At 33.3% G+C, this 16,635-nt stretch overlaps 1 protein-coding gene across 2 annotated transcripts in view; it reads left to right on the top strand.

Annotated features, from left to right (window-relative positions):
* Positions 1 to 16,635, top strand: part of MEF2A (myocyte enhancer factor 2A) — a 120,716-nt gene that overhangs the window by 15,834 nt on the left and 88,247 nt on the right. The window lies entirely within an intron of this gene.

The following is a 16,635-nucleotide window of genomic DNA, read 5'->3' as shown; positions in this document are numbered from 1 at the left end:
AATTTGTTTTTAATTTCTAGTAATCTTTTCTCCTGCTTTTTAAAATTAGCTGTTAAAACAACCTAATAAGTTCTTAATTTCTAGCATTAGATTTTCAATTCTAGAAATTTCTTTTTGATTTTTCTTTTCTGTAAGTTTCAGTTCTTTGGTGAAGTGGCCCAGTTTTTCATGTATTTTCTCCATATTTTTCACTGTTTTTTGAAAATACTACCATAGTCATCTTTTAAGTTCATGGTCTGTTAACTCCTATATCTGGGTTACTTGTGGGTCCATATCTGATCCTTTTTTCTCTTTGTTTTTGATTATATTTAATATGATCGTGCCTTTTGACATATCTAGTGGTTTATTAGCTGTCATTGTATATAAAAGATATTATAGGTATTTCATATTATGTTACCTTCCATCAGAGATGGTTTGCGCTTTCATCTTATTTAACCATTGAAATTAGGTATTGAATTCTTAGACCAACTAGAGGTTGGCTTGAGTGTAGGCTAGACTGCAGTTTTGGTGAGGCTCTGTCTTCTTTGGTTCACTCCGTTCTTCATGAGCAGCCCTCCAAAGCTGTTCACTAGGCTGAGTCCTTTGGGCGTTTCTTGAATTTAAAACCTCACCTTCTCTGGGTAGGAAGATTATAGAAAATTCTACTATGCTTTTTTGAAGCTTTATGCTTGTCTTTTCCTTTTTCTTTCCCTCCTTCCCTCTTTCCCTTCCTCTCCTACCTCTCACAGCCTCAGAATTTGGCACGTTTTGAGGAGACAACTGGCAGTGTGACCACTTCAGTTTCTGCCCCTCCCTTCTCAGTGTTGTGTTGGTCCCTAGAGTCTTCAATTCTGTGTCTTCAACTCCCAGGATAAAAGCTGTCTGTGTCTCAGCAGCAACCCACTGCCCAAAGGCTAGATTTTTAGTTTCTTTATACCCAGAATCACTAAATACCTGCAAGGTGAAAGCTGCTGCAGAATACCATTTTACCTCTTTTAAGGTTCTCATCCCTCTAGAATCATATCTCGAGTCTTTCTTGCTTCAGCCGCTTTCTTATGTCTATAAACAGATATTTGTTGTATTTCATCCTCCTTTTCTAGTTGGTTTCAGTGGGTCCTTTGGTCTTCCAACAACTAATTCCCTCTAACATAGAAGCAGACATCCTCATATACTTAAAAAAAAAAATAAAAGTAGTCAAAAAAAATCTTTTTCCAAAGATAGAATTCAGAGAACAATACTTCAAAGACTGTTATATTCATTATCCAGAAGCAGCATATGTCAGTTCTTATATATTTGCTACAGATATTTTTATTTTTAAAAGGAAAAAAATAGAGATTTACTGACTTTATCTTTTGCCTTGCCTCATTCTTCTTTCCTTCCCAAAGGTAATTGCTATCATGAATTTACTTTGTAGTTTCTTTATATTAATATTTCAGCAGATACTTAATATTGTTTCAACATGGTTTTTAAAATTTTACATAACGGCATTATCATTTAGACTTGCCTTTTCACTCAGTGTCATGTTTTTGAGATCTATCTAATTCTCATTCAGTACTAGTTACAGGATAGATATTCTTCATTCATTAATACTTATATCAACATTTATGTTGTTTCCAGCTTTTTACTATTGTGGGTGGTAGTGCAGTATACATCTGTGGACACGACTCCTTATAACATGGGTAAAAATTTCTCTGTGATAAGTATTTTCAGAAGTTGCTGAGTTAAGTATGTCCATCATCAGCTTTACTATGTTTTCAAGTTGCTTTCCAAAGTGGTTATACCAGATACACTATAGTAATGTATGGGAATTCCTATTTCCCTATATACTTTGCCTTACTTCTTTTCTTTCTCTCGTCTGCCTTTTGTTTCTCTCTCTCTTCTTTCTTTTTTCTGTATTTCTCCCTTTTTTCATTTTATTTTATATATTTTCTGGTCTTATAAAAGTGAATGTAAATTATTTTTGTGGTTTGCCCATTTTCTGCTTGGTTGTTTATACTTTATTTTATTTTTTTAGAGACAGGATTTCATATATAATATTGCCCAGGCTGGTCTTGAACTCCTGGGCTGAAGTGATCCTATTGCCTCAGCCTCCTGAGTAGCTGAGACTACAGGTATCACCATACCCAGCTTGATCTTTTTTTTTTTTTTTTCTCCTTAGAAGTTCTTTATATATTTTGGATATTAATTCTGTATGTATTGTCTCTGTTTCAGGTAGTTTCTTTCAGTTTTTACCAAAACACTTGGTAAACATTTTTATGACAGGGCTTTATTACAGTGTTTTATAGTGGTTTACATTGCCTTTACTGGTAGATTGTAAACACTTTAAAATGTGTTAAGGGAGCCAGGTGCAGTGGCTCACATCTGTAATCCCAGCACTTTGGGAGGCCAAGGCAGGAGGATCACTTGAGGCTAGGAGTTTGAAACCAGCCTGGGTAACATACTGAGATCCCTCTCTGTACAAAAAAAAAAAATAAGAATTAGCTGAGCGTGGTGGCATGCACCTATAGTCGTAGCTACTTGGGAGGCTGAGGCAGGAGGATCACTTGAGCCCAGGAGTTTGAGGTCGCAGTGAGCTATGATTGTGCCATTGCACTCTGGCCTGGGCAACAGAGTGAGACTCTGACTCTTAAAAAAAAAAAAAAAGTGTTAAGCCTTGCTTTATTTTCTAAATCATGTTTGGTTTTTACATGTTCTAAGTGCACTTAAATATTAATAAATGTATATTCTTTCATTGTTGGCTGCACAATTCTTCGTATCTTTTTTAAACCAATTTCATTATGTGTTAGATCTTCTATATTCTTTGTGATTTTTTGTTTGTTTTTTGGTTCATTGAAATATCAATAATTGCACTTACCACAGTAGTGGATTAATCAGTTTCTCTCTATATTTTATTAATTCAATACATATTATTTTATATATTTGGGACTATTTCATTAGACTCATACATACTTAGAGTTGTTATACCTTCTTGGGGAATTTTGCAATACATATTGACTTTCTCTACCCTAAGTAAGGCATGTTTGTCTTAAATCTACTTTACCTCACCTTTATATAGCTACATGTTTCTTTTGGTTAGTATTTTCTTGACAGGTCTAGTTCCCTACATTTACTTTCAACCTCACCATATCCTTATGCTTTAAGTATGTCTTTTATAGGTAGCATTTGGCTGGATTTTGTTTTTGTAATCCAATTTAATATGTCTCTTAATTTACCAGTATAGTCGATTTTTTACTCCTTGTGGTCTTTTCTGTATTTGGACTAGTTTATACCATCCTAGTTGAACATTTCAATTTGTTGAGGGCCCAGGCATCCAAAAAGTCATAGTTTAGCATATCACTCCCCATATCCTCAGAGGACTCCTCAGATTGCAACTTCACACTGAGCCCTTCAGGGAGAAAAATACTAGAAAAAGAGACTTTCTCTGGATGGTAATCTACTTACCTTAGAGGTTTTGAGTAAGAGTGATTGGGAGTTCACTGCCAGAGGTTAGTCAAACCCTACCTGTTTGCTTCGACTCCTGTCCTCAGCAGAGCTTCTGTGCTGCCTTGGTTTTATTCTAGAGGACATCTGTCTGCACCAGCATGGCTGCCAGTTCCTGTTGTGAGGTGGCAGGCGTTGAGTGTCCCCAGAAATGGAGGTGAGAAGCATAAGGTGAACCCAAACAGTCCCACTGGCTGTTTTCTTCTCCAGGCTACAAGCCTCCACGTCCCTGCCCCTGTACATATTCCAGCATAGCATCTGGGGTTTCTCATAGTTTTTTCCATTATTCCTTAGGATTCATAGTACCTTTAGTTGTGCCTAGATTAATTCTGGGGTAACTTACTTTTCCCGCCTTGATGCACACAGTATTCTTTCTTTGACCTTGATATTCAATAACTTGAATATGCCATGAATTTGATTATTCCTTTTCATTATTTGTAAGAGAAGAGTGTAGCTTATGAATGTTTTGTTTTATTTTTTAATAAATAATTTTCCTTGGAAGATACTTAATTTTTAGTATCTTCGTTATTTGTCAACCATACCCAACAACTTTTCTCTATTCATTTTATTTTGTTTTGATTCTTTGAATTTCCTTATTGTGGCTTTAATCTCTGTTATGATTTGATTTTTTTTTCTATTCTGATTTTTTTCTGAGTTCTATCAGCTTACTTTTCAGGTCTTTCTGTTCTCTCTCACATTTTTGGCAATGATATTAGGTACAAACTAACAAAAATAGCTTTGACATTCTTATTTGTTTGTTTGTATATTCCTCGGCATTCTGTTTAAAACGGGTCTCTACCAATTAATTCCCCATTTATTTCATGGGCTTTCCACACTTCTGAATCTTCTAACACTAATCAGAGAATCTTTGGCTGGACCTTCCCAGGACTCTTACATTGCCATTTTTGTGAAGAACTCCCTACAGATTTTCTGAATCCATCTTCATTTTTATCTAAATTTCATCAGATTGACAGATGAAAATTCATGCCTTAAGATTCTTTTTCCTTGAAGAAAACCCAGTCTCTTTTTTATTCTTATGTATGTACATACTTGTCAGTGTTTTTAGAGGGGTAGAGAAGAGCAAACTTGACTTTATTCTTCCATTTTGAATTAAAAACTAAATTTTGTGATTTCTTTTGAACTTAATATAGAGAATTTACATCATTCGAATGTAATTAAAATATTCAGTTTAAAAATAATAATCATCTTGGAATAGTAAAATTGAATATTGAATTGTAATTATGTAGTTAGTATTCTCTAGCCTAATTTTAGGTTAGGTTACCTGTGTCACATGGAATTTATGAACTGAAATGTGGCTGTATTACAATGTTACTAATTAATGTTGTACTAATTAAGTGGCTTTTACTGACTTTTACTTTAAGATATCTTATAAAGCTAATGTCTGGAAGGAAAATATCTGTATGACAGCCGAAAACTACTTTTGAATTGAAAACACTAAAATTTCAAGCCTGCTTTTTCCTGCTTTGTGACTTGTTATATTTTGTTATCTAATCTTCTAGGCAGAATACTCATATGAAGTTATAGACAGTATCCTCTCATTCCTTCCCTATTGCTTTCCCCCCTTATATTCCATTTTCTTTTTGTTTGTTCCTAAAATCTGTTTGTAAAAACAAATACTTCAACAGATGTTGATATCTTTTGCTTGTAATTTGTTTCACATTGAGAATTTTAAAGTATGAAATATAGGCCAGTATTCAAAGATAATTCATAAAAGGTGATTTGGATGTTTGGCACAATTTACATATATATGTAAATTTACACACATATATATGTATATATGCCATAAACAGACTAGATTGCATTGGCTAGTTAAATGTTCTTGTTAAATGAAGGTTTAAATTAAAAAAACCTTCTCTCAACCCTATTTTCACTGTTTACTTGCTAACAGAATGTTTGAGTGGTCATATAATATGTGGAGTATTATACTTCATGTACTAGAGAAATATAAAGGAAATATAAGGCTTTAAGAATATTAAATGCTAAGATGTGTAGATGTTAAATGCATTTTGTGTTATCAGAAGGAACAAAACAGATACCTTGCCTAAATTAGTGTAAACTATTGAACTACTCTACTACCTTTTGATTTTATCATTCTACACAGAAAATGGAACAGATTGAAAAATGCATAAACATCTTTGAATTGTACATGTGAAATGCGTTTTCTTTGCTACTTCTGTTTTATATATATCTTGTGTATATATTATACCTTTAATATAAGAGGATATTAAATTAATTTTATGCCTGTGAAAAAAATTTGTGGTGGAAACAATTGCTTTCCATCATACTGTAGATGTTCTGCTTCTTCAGTAGCTACTGCAATTATTTATTCTAAATCTAGGCCTATAGTTAGACAAAACTCGAAGAAAAGCATATGGTAGATATCAAAGGGGAAAGAGATTGTTGAACTTTATTTATGTTGTTTCATAATTCCAAAAGTTACTCAAAAGTACATTCTTACCAACTTTTTGAAAACCGTTTTTAATAGACTTTATTTTTTAGAGCAGTTTTAGATTCATAGCAACATTGAACAGAAAATACAGAGTTCCTATGTACCCTCTTTCCCTATCCCTTGTTAGAATTGAGAGATCAAGGATAACTCTTACTTACCTCAGGGTGGATTATTGGGTGGTATAATTTCATAGTATGAGCTTTGATTTGAAGGGGGAGGAAGGAAAAATAGTTTGAAAGAGAGAATAGGGAACAAAAAGGACTTATCTTCTAGGGTCTTGAGTATAAAGGATGTAAATATTTAAAACAAGTCAAAAAATTTTGGTCTCTATTTGAGAGAATTTCAGGTAATAGGTTGTGCTTAGAGAAAGCGATAGTTAAAGAAGAATTTGAGGACTTTGGGGAATTTGCTGAACCTAGACTGTCAGTTTCACTGGGCGCAATAGAAGGGGATGTGAGTAAATTAGTGAGTAAACTTAGTTGTTTAGGGATTAAAGTCTGGGTGATACTGGATTACCTGGGGTGGGATTTAAGGTTTCCATGGTAACACTTGTAAGCTGAATAAGAAGGGACCACTGGTCAACTGCTTCCTTTTCTGGTTCTTTGCCTTCGATAGTGGAGTGGCAACCAAGGATAAGGGACTACCTCCCCAGGAGACCACTCTTTCAGAGCCCTTGGATATAAGATAAATGTAGGACTGTAGCAAAATGGGGGAAGGTGAGGCTTATGTGGAACATGAGGTTAGGAACCTTTTCCACCTTTGAAATCTGGCTTAGTATGAAAAGAAGCCTCGTCTTCAGATAGCCTATATTCAAGCCTACTGATACTTTTAATAAAAATATACTTTTTTTAAAATTGTTTAGGTCACTTTTACGAAGAGAAAGTTTGGATTAATGAAGAAAGCCTATGAACTTAGTGTGCTCTGTGACTGTGAAATAGCACTCATCATTTTCAACAGCTCTAACAAACTGTTTCAGTATGCCAGCACTGATATGGACAAAGTTCTTCTCAAGTATACAGAATATAATGAACCTCATGAAAGCAGAACCAACTCGGATATTGTTGAGGTAACACATATATCTAGTAATGTGTGAATTGCAAGTAAAACTTAAATCTTTCATTTAATAACTAACTATCAGATTGATTTTGACATTTAAAACATAAATCAGGTATATGTACTTTTGGTTGTTTCTTAGAAGGGTCTAATATTGCTGCATGATGATCCACATGTGTTATAAGCATATCCTATTCATTCAAACAAAGTAGACTAGGCTGTTTTACCATAGGCACCAGTATAATCTAACATTTCATCTATGATTACTTATTTTGAAGGAGTTTTTAAGTTAATATTGTAAGAAACTATATCATTTTTAGACAGTATGGAGTTACAATTTTAATATGTCTTAATCATTTCATTATGTCAGTGACAACTTATAACTTTAGACACTAATGAAAGGGAAGAAAATTGGGTAAAGTAATATTTCTGTTTTTTTAATAGTGCTTTGGTTGGAGGAGAGGAGAAAGTCGTCATTTTCTTTGTTTATCTGCTGCCTATTTTGTATCTCTCATAGTTCCTCCAACCTAATTAAGTGAAAAAGAAAAGGAATCTTTTTTAGAATGATTTTCTTCTGCTCAGAAATAGTGTTTTAAAAAGGAAAACCAATATGCTTCACCCTTTAATTCTTTTCTGCTTCAAAATCCTGTAAAAGTAACTTTTCCATGTATATTTCTGATGATTGCATTTTAAATTAGCTTCATGGTTACTTTTGTCTTTTTTGTTTAGGTATAGAGATTTTGTTTCATTTTTGTTCAAAAGAAGGATTTTTTAAAATTATTTGCAAAATACATACTTTGGCTTAGTTTTATAATATTAGAAAAATATTTCATTAAATTAGGCATTTCCTTGGTGAAAGTGCTGAAACCATGTGAAGATGATGCTAAACTAACTAAAAGAATAAATGAAGTCCCAATCTAGATTTTATTTCTAATAATTGAAATGAAGATAAAGATACTTCATTTTATTGTATAGGAATCTAATTTATTTGCCTTCACAGATTATATAACAGTTTAGAAAATGTATTTTAAATTTTCCTTATATTTCTCTGCCTTAGCTGTTCCTTTTTGGACAGTGATTGATTTAGTTTTTTAATACTACGAACAATAAAACTGCTACTTACATTTAAAAAAACCTTTTATTATTTTTTAGCCTATAATCAATTATTTCAAATGAAAAGTAAAAATATAGCATAATTATAGCTAGGACTCATCTCTGCTGCTTGACTTATCCCTAGTTTTAAGGGGCTCACTGCTGTAAGCCTCTCCTGAATTGTGTATGAAGCTTTTGATTTTGCTTTTGTCGATCACTTTGATTAGACTATATGGTTACATTTTTTCCAGACCCCTTAATGCAATTGTGATTATGTCATTTGCAAATTGTTTGATCACATTATTTAGCTTTTATGGTATATCTTATCACCTCTATGTAACACAAACTATACAGCAGACCTTTTTCCTTGTTATATATCATGAACGCATTTTGTATTGTAATTTTGTAAATTAGGGGACCATTCTAGTAAGCTTTATAAGAGACTTACCTGAATTTCCTTGAGATGGAGAGTCTCCCTCCTGTGTTTAAAGTAGCTTCTTATTTTAAAAATCCGTATGCCCTCTCAAAAGCTCCACTGCCTTAAATCAAAGAAATAGTGTTGAGTTTGATAATGTCAACAAATAAGTATTCTAGGAAGTTTCATTATAGAAGGCAACCACCTTCTTAACCCTAACTACTGTGATCTTTCATTGCAGCAGTTGTTCTTTGGCTCCTGAAAGTTGAGGATACTTTGCACAACCTAAAGTTTACTTCCTTAGACAATATGAAGAATATAGTCTGATTTAATCCTCACAGAATTTTCAAACTACTTCAGTCTTCATCTCTGTTGTGGTCAGTAGTCAAAGTGTAAGAGAGTAAATCCCAAAACATTTTTTTTCAGTCTCCTGTATTACGATCTGCTTCAATACAAAGGAAAACTTTTGTAGCTATCAGCTGGGATTTTGATGTTTTCTTCTTGATTGCATTTCTTAAATACAAGCTAACATGAATCTTACTAATAGTTCTTTATGAAGTTCTGAATTATATAAATACAGTGGATAGAAGACACATTGGATTACAGGGATTAATTTGTTGTGATAGGATAAGTCATAAGGTTATTAATTCACATTTCTAGTATATTAATGTCTTACTGAGTTAATCTTCATTATAAAACAGTGGTTGTTAAACTTGCAGGATAGGCTTTCTTTCAGATATGAAGATGCTGCAACTATATTCTCACTAGTAGTGAATATATATATCTAAGTTCTTTTTGCCAGTGATGTGATGGTTTATATACTTATGCATCTACAAGAATTCTTCCATAACAATTTTTCCAGAGCTAAGTTTACAGGATAACTGTAATGACAAATACTTATATAGGGCTTCCTATGGTCCAGACACTTTTCTAAGTGCTTTACAAGTCTCTCATTTAAGGATATTTTTACAGTACCATTATAAATATTTTTTCCTTTTTCATATAGTTTCCTTTCAAGCAGTCGTAGTAACAAGAAGCAAACTTTTTGATGTCCATTTACTCATTTTACAAAAATATTTGAGGGGCTTTTGTGTGCCATAGGCTCTGCAAGGTGATATTATTTAGAGATTTCTAATTCAAATCACGAGAATATTCTTCCTACTCATATTTTTGGAAACCATTGAGATACACTTTTACCAACTGAAGATTTTATGTATATGTAAACTTCTAAGAAGTTGGTGATGAAGTTCTGGACTCCTTAGCCATCTCATGTGACTGAGAACATCAGAAGTAAATGGAGGCATAAACAGCTACAAGTGATCTACTTTAGAGTGTTTCCTTATGTAACATGACCAATAGTGACAGATACTAACTGTGAAAACTTTGTGAACAACTTTCTTAAGGCCTCTAACTTGCCTTGGCCTATTTCCTGAAAATCAGTAGGATTTTACTTTCCCTATATAGCTAAAATACCCTTTGATGGAGTCTCAAGTATATTAATATGGAGTCTTCTGTAGATGTATTTCTCTTCTTTTGTATCCTGTACACAAGCCCTTTTGGGATGTACTAGGAAGAGAAGAATGGGTGCACTGTGCTGTTAACCACACCTGCATTGTCTGTAGCACAACGATGCACATGTATGATGTCTGTGGAGTTAGAGCTAGCATGCTTTCTGGGAGCACTGTAAAATTCATATATAGTATATTAAAGGTGATTAGTATTTGAATATTGTGATTATAAATAGAGGTAGACATGGTATGCATATTTATCTACATTTCAGATTTAACCACATACTAGAAACCCATCTATCTTTGTTCATCCTTATTTTGTATTACCTATGTTTTAAAACTAGTTTCTTAAAATTTTAATCAATTTTTAAAATTTTGATTAGAATTGATAAAATTTTAAAAATTATTTCTATATAGCTTTGTTTTTTAAAAAATTAACAGCATATACATATTTTAAATTGCATTTAGGTATTTTAAATTAAGGTCTGCAATGTCTTTAAGATATATATAGCTCCTTTCAGAGTAGAGGAAAAGAAAGATATATATCCCTACTACATAAAGAAAGCTGAATTTATGAAAGTGAAAACTTAGGCATTAGGTAATTAGGGGATTACTGTTAGGGTAAGCTTTATAAGCAACTTCATAACTCAATTACATTAAAATGAAGAGTTTCACTGCTGTATTTTAAGTGACATCTTATTTGAAAATGTTTACACACTGCCTTTTAGGAATACATTTCTTTAAAAAATGAGTCTTATTATTTTATTTCCCATATTCATTAGGTGACATTCCACAAAGAATATCAATAAAGACATACATTTTATCTTCCTCATGTTATTAAACATTGAAACCAAAATTGGTGGCAGATTTTTGTTTGGTCCTACAAAAAGTAGCGATTTAGTTTACATGTACAAAAAAAATGTTACAACTCCTAAGCACTGCATCTTTTCAGTAAATTAAGATTTGAAAATTATGAAGTGTGTTATATAATTTTATAAGAACATTAGACATGTCCTAGAGTGTAAGAAACAGGAGATGAAAACCACCAGTACAAGCAGTCACCATTATTTATACACCTGCATATATTTATAAGTTGAATTTATACTAAATAAAAGCCTAGAACCAATAGAGGCTTTGGGGTTGTGCATCAAAATAAAAACAATGCTAAAATGCAGGAAGTGAAGATTTTAATAGCTGCTGTATAAGAAATACCTGAGATTACCTTCGTATTAATGCTTTTTTCCTCTGATTTTATAGGAATACTTGAAAATTAAATATTCCTTCTTATAATATTTTAAAAATAGTTGACTTGGTAGCATTGGAGAACATTTCAGTAAATTGCTTATGTGGCAATTCAGATCTTTGTGCTGTCATTTAAGGATGTAAATACAGGGGCTGTGGCCATTTATCTCTCTTGTTCATATCTTTGGAACTGTTTCCAAAGAGTGGTATTTTTTTCACCACAGGAATACTACAGAACTTAACTAAAAAAATCCTCTTGCATTATTTCATTTGATCTTCACATCCAAGGCAAGCTTTTTTCAGAAATAAAAATTGGGACTCTCGTTAAATGACTTATCCAGAATCATGTAGCAATTTAGTGGTGAAAGTAGGATTAGAATCAAGGTCTCTGACTTTATCCTCTCCCTTTGCTCTCCGGTGTACTGAATCCATTGGCGCTCTGGAACATTTAGTATAAATAGATAAGATTTTTATATACGTAACAATGATTTATAACATGTAGCAACCATGAATAAGTTTTCCTCAATAATGAACATAAAATTAATGACAGTAATTGCAATAGGAATAATAGGTAACATTTATTAAGCATTTAGTATGGCCTGGTACTCTTCTAATGACTTTATTTGTATTACCTTATTGAATCCCTATTTTGGTCCCCATTTCACATCACCATTGAGGCACAGTTATAAATGAAATAAGATGGTGATAATTTGGGTTCTGAAGGAAGAGAAAATCTGCTTTTTAAAGTCTTAATCATGCCGGCCTATTGTCAAATTACAAAGGAATTTGGAAATAATCAATGTCTTAAAGGAAGATGGGAAATGACTATAAGATGCATCTGTCAATTGTAAAATAAAAACAGATGGTGGTAAAAAGCGATCATGCCAGGAGTACATTATTTAATGCAAGTTCTTGGGCTCCAGACCTACTGAATCTGCACCTTTTGAGATGAGGCCTAAGCAATTGAATTAACTTGTCCTACATACAGTTGTAGACTAAAAGCTTTGAGGTAACAGACAATCTCTTAGAAGTGGTTATCCAGCTTTTAAAATATTTTTATCCCCAAGAATATTCCCTGAAATAATTTCAAGCAGTCAGCAAGCATAAATTATAATTTTTTAAACCTAAAAAGCAATTCAAAGTAGTATGCCAGTATTGATGTGAATTGCAACTAGGGAACACATTTCTCATGGGTTACATTTCAGTTTGTATTCTACATGGTTATAAGAGCTTCTTTGAGGTATAGCTTCTTTGAGAGGTGTGGCGAGCATGGGTGGGAAATGGAATCTGATTTCCCAGGTGAGCAAAAATGAAAGCTAAATGATTTTTGTCTCTTGAGATCGTCTAGTGCTGACCCTACAGAATTGGAGACATGATTCTGTTTAGATTTCCTGACAGTATTATAATTTCCTCAAAGAGGCTTTTTGAGCCAATCATTTTTTTCTCCCCATGTTATAGATGAGGAATGGAACAGACAGGGAGTATTTAAGAAGCTTGCCTAATGTTTTACAGGGCTGCAGTGGAGCGGCAGGGAAAGGGAAAATATAATGAGGCATCTGAAGACAAGACAAAGCTTCCCTTCACCTCCAGTCCCCTGCCCTGCTCTTTTATTCCTAACAGAGCCCGGAGCAGCAGGATGATGATTCACAGGGTGAGGCACACAATCCTCATGGCCTCCTCTTCCCACACGTCCTGCACCATCACCTCACGCAGCAATCACTAGAGCTCTTGCAATTTCAGTTTTGCTGTTTTTATTTTGCTGTGTATTTGAGTATTACTTATCATACAGTTATTGGTTTTCATTTATGTGCTTTTTATAAGGAACTGTGCATCTCTAAGTGTGGTTTTCTTGTCTTGAGGTCATATGTTTATCCATCAGAGATTGATGTCATAGATACATAAATGAGAGTTCATGGGGGGAAAAGGTGATATATCACTTTGTATACATAACTGACATTTATGTAATACATTTCTTGTGATTATTGATGAATATGTGTGTGTCTTTTTTATGTCTGTAAGTGTCAGGAATTGAGTGTTTTAGTGCTTATGATCGGAGAAAGTGTTCTTTTTTCTCTGGAAGATGTTTGATACATTGGTCAAATTTTTGATCAACGAGAAGGGAAGATAAAAGGGACTGGGAGAGTGGTCAGAGAAACTTCCTCCAGGTGACACTATCACCAGAGTCCTTTAAAGGATATGGTAGATGAGGTAGAAGAAAGGTATTCTAGGTCAGGAGGGCAGCTTATATGGAAATGAAGAAATGAGAAACCTCACAGTTCATTTATGAAGTTGGAATCAGCTACGTATGGCTGTAGTATAGTATGAAGAGTGGAAATAGCTAAGACCTAGAAGTAAACTGGATCCTCATGAGCCATATAAGGTCCTTGACTTTATCCTAAAGGTTTGAATAGCCACTGAAAGAGCTAAATAGAATGACTGCTTAGGTTTCACTGTCTTGCATTTCCCAAGCAAAAAATTGTGTTAGAACTACGTGATAATTTTTGAAAGAGATAGAAAAGAAAGAAAGAGAAAAGGGGTAAAAATACTGAATGTAATATATTATTCCTGCATTTTTTATTTAGTACACTGATATTTATTATACTGTGTACCAGGTATTGTGGGAATATAGTGGTAACTGGCCATATTGCTGCCTTTTTTCTAAAAGATGATGTGTTGGCTATTTTATTATCTTACTACAGAAGTCTGTTAGTTGAATACGCTGTGGATTCAGGACTCTTAGACTGCTAGTCCTAACACATAGAAATGATAAATACTTGAGGTGATAGATACCCCACATACTCTGACTTGAGTATTACACATTCAATACGTGTAACAAAACATCAGATGTACCCCATAAATATGTACAAATGTTTTGCATCAATAAAACCCTTAGAATGCCAAGATTTTGATGTTTCCCATCAAATATTAATCATTCAGCATATAAATATTATACTGTTACTTGAGCTAGAAGATCATTTACAGCAAAAAATGCTGGATGCTTACCATGTTTATCAGTGTTCTGTGTATGCTTGTACAGTGAGATACATGTATAGTCTAAGTGATATTCCACTTTTCTTATATAAATGTGGCTAATGCAGACATGAAGTTTTTTGAAACCTGGCACTTCAAACACATGTAAAATGAAGGAGACAGCTATATAGTTTTCATATTTATTTTGTAGTTATTTTTGTGGCTCAGTTCTGAGAGAGACTATTTAGAGATCTGTATTCTACAGAGAGAAAAGTATCTTCTTTGCATAAATTAGTTATAACTCTCCTTTTTGATTTACAATTATGCAATCAGTGCTGTACCTGTAAAAAATTCCAAGTGATAGTATGATTTATATTTTAGAAAATTAGAAATACCTTGTAATTTTCCATGTTTTTGTTTAGTCAGTTGATTCACAACTTCTAACATGTGCTTTAATAATTGTGTATCCTGAGAGTATTCTATGAAGAATGTTATTGTATGTTTAGGCAATTGATATGTGATTGTTTCTTTACTCTAAGAATGTTTCTTATAGTTCTCATTTTAATAGTGGTAAAACATCAGAAGGTAAACTTTTCTTATTGTTTAAAAAATGTTAGCAATTTAAAAACAATTAACTTGCTTTTTTAATGCCACCAGTATTCATATAGGATTATCCTATATTATATGATCAAAATATTTTTATTCCTATTTTCCACATTTGTATAGTTGAATTAAGTTCTTAAAAATTGTTTCGTTACTTTGGGGTGTAAAAAACCTACCAGTTATGTTCTGTAGAACAGTAGAAAATAACATTTTAGGTGGGCATTTAGGCATTTTGTTCAAGGTGTTTGATGTTAGACTCTCAAATCCTATTTGATATTTCACTTATTAGTTATGGAAAGTAAACTTCTTTATTTAGTGTTCTAACTAGCATGTATTAGCTTTATTAATCATTTATTCATTGAATGCTGTACCAGGTTACTAAGTGCAATGTTTAACAGGGCAGAGAGAGCAGTATTAAAGTTCTAAATCTTGTGAGTTTTCACAATCAGTTAAACTAATGGATGTGAAAGCATTTTGAAAACTATACCATATTAGTCAGTTGCTTCTGGTTCCAAGCAACAGAAGACCTGACTGAAACTGGTCTTAAAAATAGGAGTATTTGTTATGTCACATAACAAAAATTCCAGCAGTGTGGGAGAGATTAGGCTCTGTTGAAGGGGGTTCCAGGTCTCTTGTCTTGCCCTATGCCTTTCATTAGCTTTGTCCTCATGCTGGCTTTTTCATGTTGATAAAATGGCAGTGGCAGCTCCAGGCCTTACATCTGCACATAGCATCATTTAAAGCAGTACTATCTAATAGAACTTTTTGTGACGATGGAAAAGTTCCATATGTATGGTTGCCAGTAGCCACGTGTAGCTGTTGAGCACTTGAAATGTGGCTAATGCAACTGAGAAACTGAGTTTTTAATCTTATTTACTTTTAAGTAACCACATGTGGCTAGTGGCTACTGTATTGTTTAGCACCAGTCTAAAGTATCAGAGATCAGTTGTGTCCTAAAATTCCCAGCAAGTGCTCTAAAATTAATTCTCATTGTACTGGTTTAGATCACTTGCCTCCCCATCTCCTACTGCCCAAAACAATAATCACAGTGGTGGAGGGAGGATGGAATATCCTGATTGGCTTATTCTAGCCAGATGTTCCACCTCTGGGCCTTACTATAAAGCTACAGTAATCTATCTAGACAGTGTGGTATTTGCATAAGGATAGGCATATAGCTCAGTAGAACAGAACAGAGAGCTCAGAAATGACCCACACATATATGATTAATTGATTTTTGACAAAAGTTCCAAAGTAAATCAATGAGAAGAGGAAAGTCTTTTCAATAAATGACGCTAGAAAAACTGGATAGTCAAATAGAAAAAAAAGTAAATGTCAATATTTACCTCACAAAATTTTTATGGAATAGAGGGTTTGTATAGGGGAGTAACATATAAGGTAAAGAAGAGACAGATTGGGTACGGTTGATAGAGTGCCTTGAATACCCAGCTGTGACATTTAACATTTGTCTTACAGGCATTGGACAGGTGATAAAAAATTTAGCTAGTCAAATCATTGTTTCAGGAATACTAATCTGTAAGTAGATAATTAGCTAGAATTTTAGAAGAAGTTTATAACTTTTAAAAATAAACTAAATTATCTCATCTCTTGATTATGGTAGATTTTTAGTAATGCTGAGATCTGTATAAAGAGTAATGCTGTTCCATTTGGTTTGAATGGGGAGGGGAGATTAAAGTGGGGAGTTAGGCTATGTTCTAAAGAATATAATGTATCGACACATCATGCTTTTCCTAATTGATCTATAGAAAATTTTAAGACTGTCATTTGTCAAAAAGGAAATATTTAGAATTGGCCATAATGTTAAT

The sequence above is a fragment of the Propithecus coquereli genome, unplaced genomic scaffold (assembly GCF_000956105.1).
Source record: "Propithecus coquereli isolate 6110/MARCELLA unplaced genomic scaffold, Pcoq_1.0 Scaffold20, whole genome shotgun sequence".
Classification (NCBI taxonomy): domain Eukaryota; kingdom Metazoa; phylum Chordata; class Mammalia; order Primates; family Indriidae; genus Propithecus; species Propithecus coquereli.
Note: the sequence above shows the minus strand (reverse complement) of the source record. Positions and strands in the feature narration are given on the sequence as shown.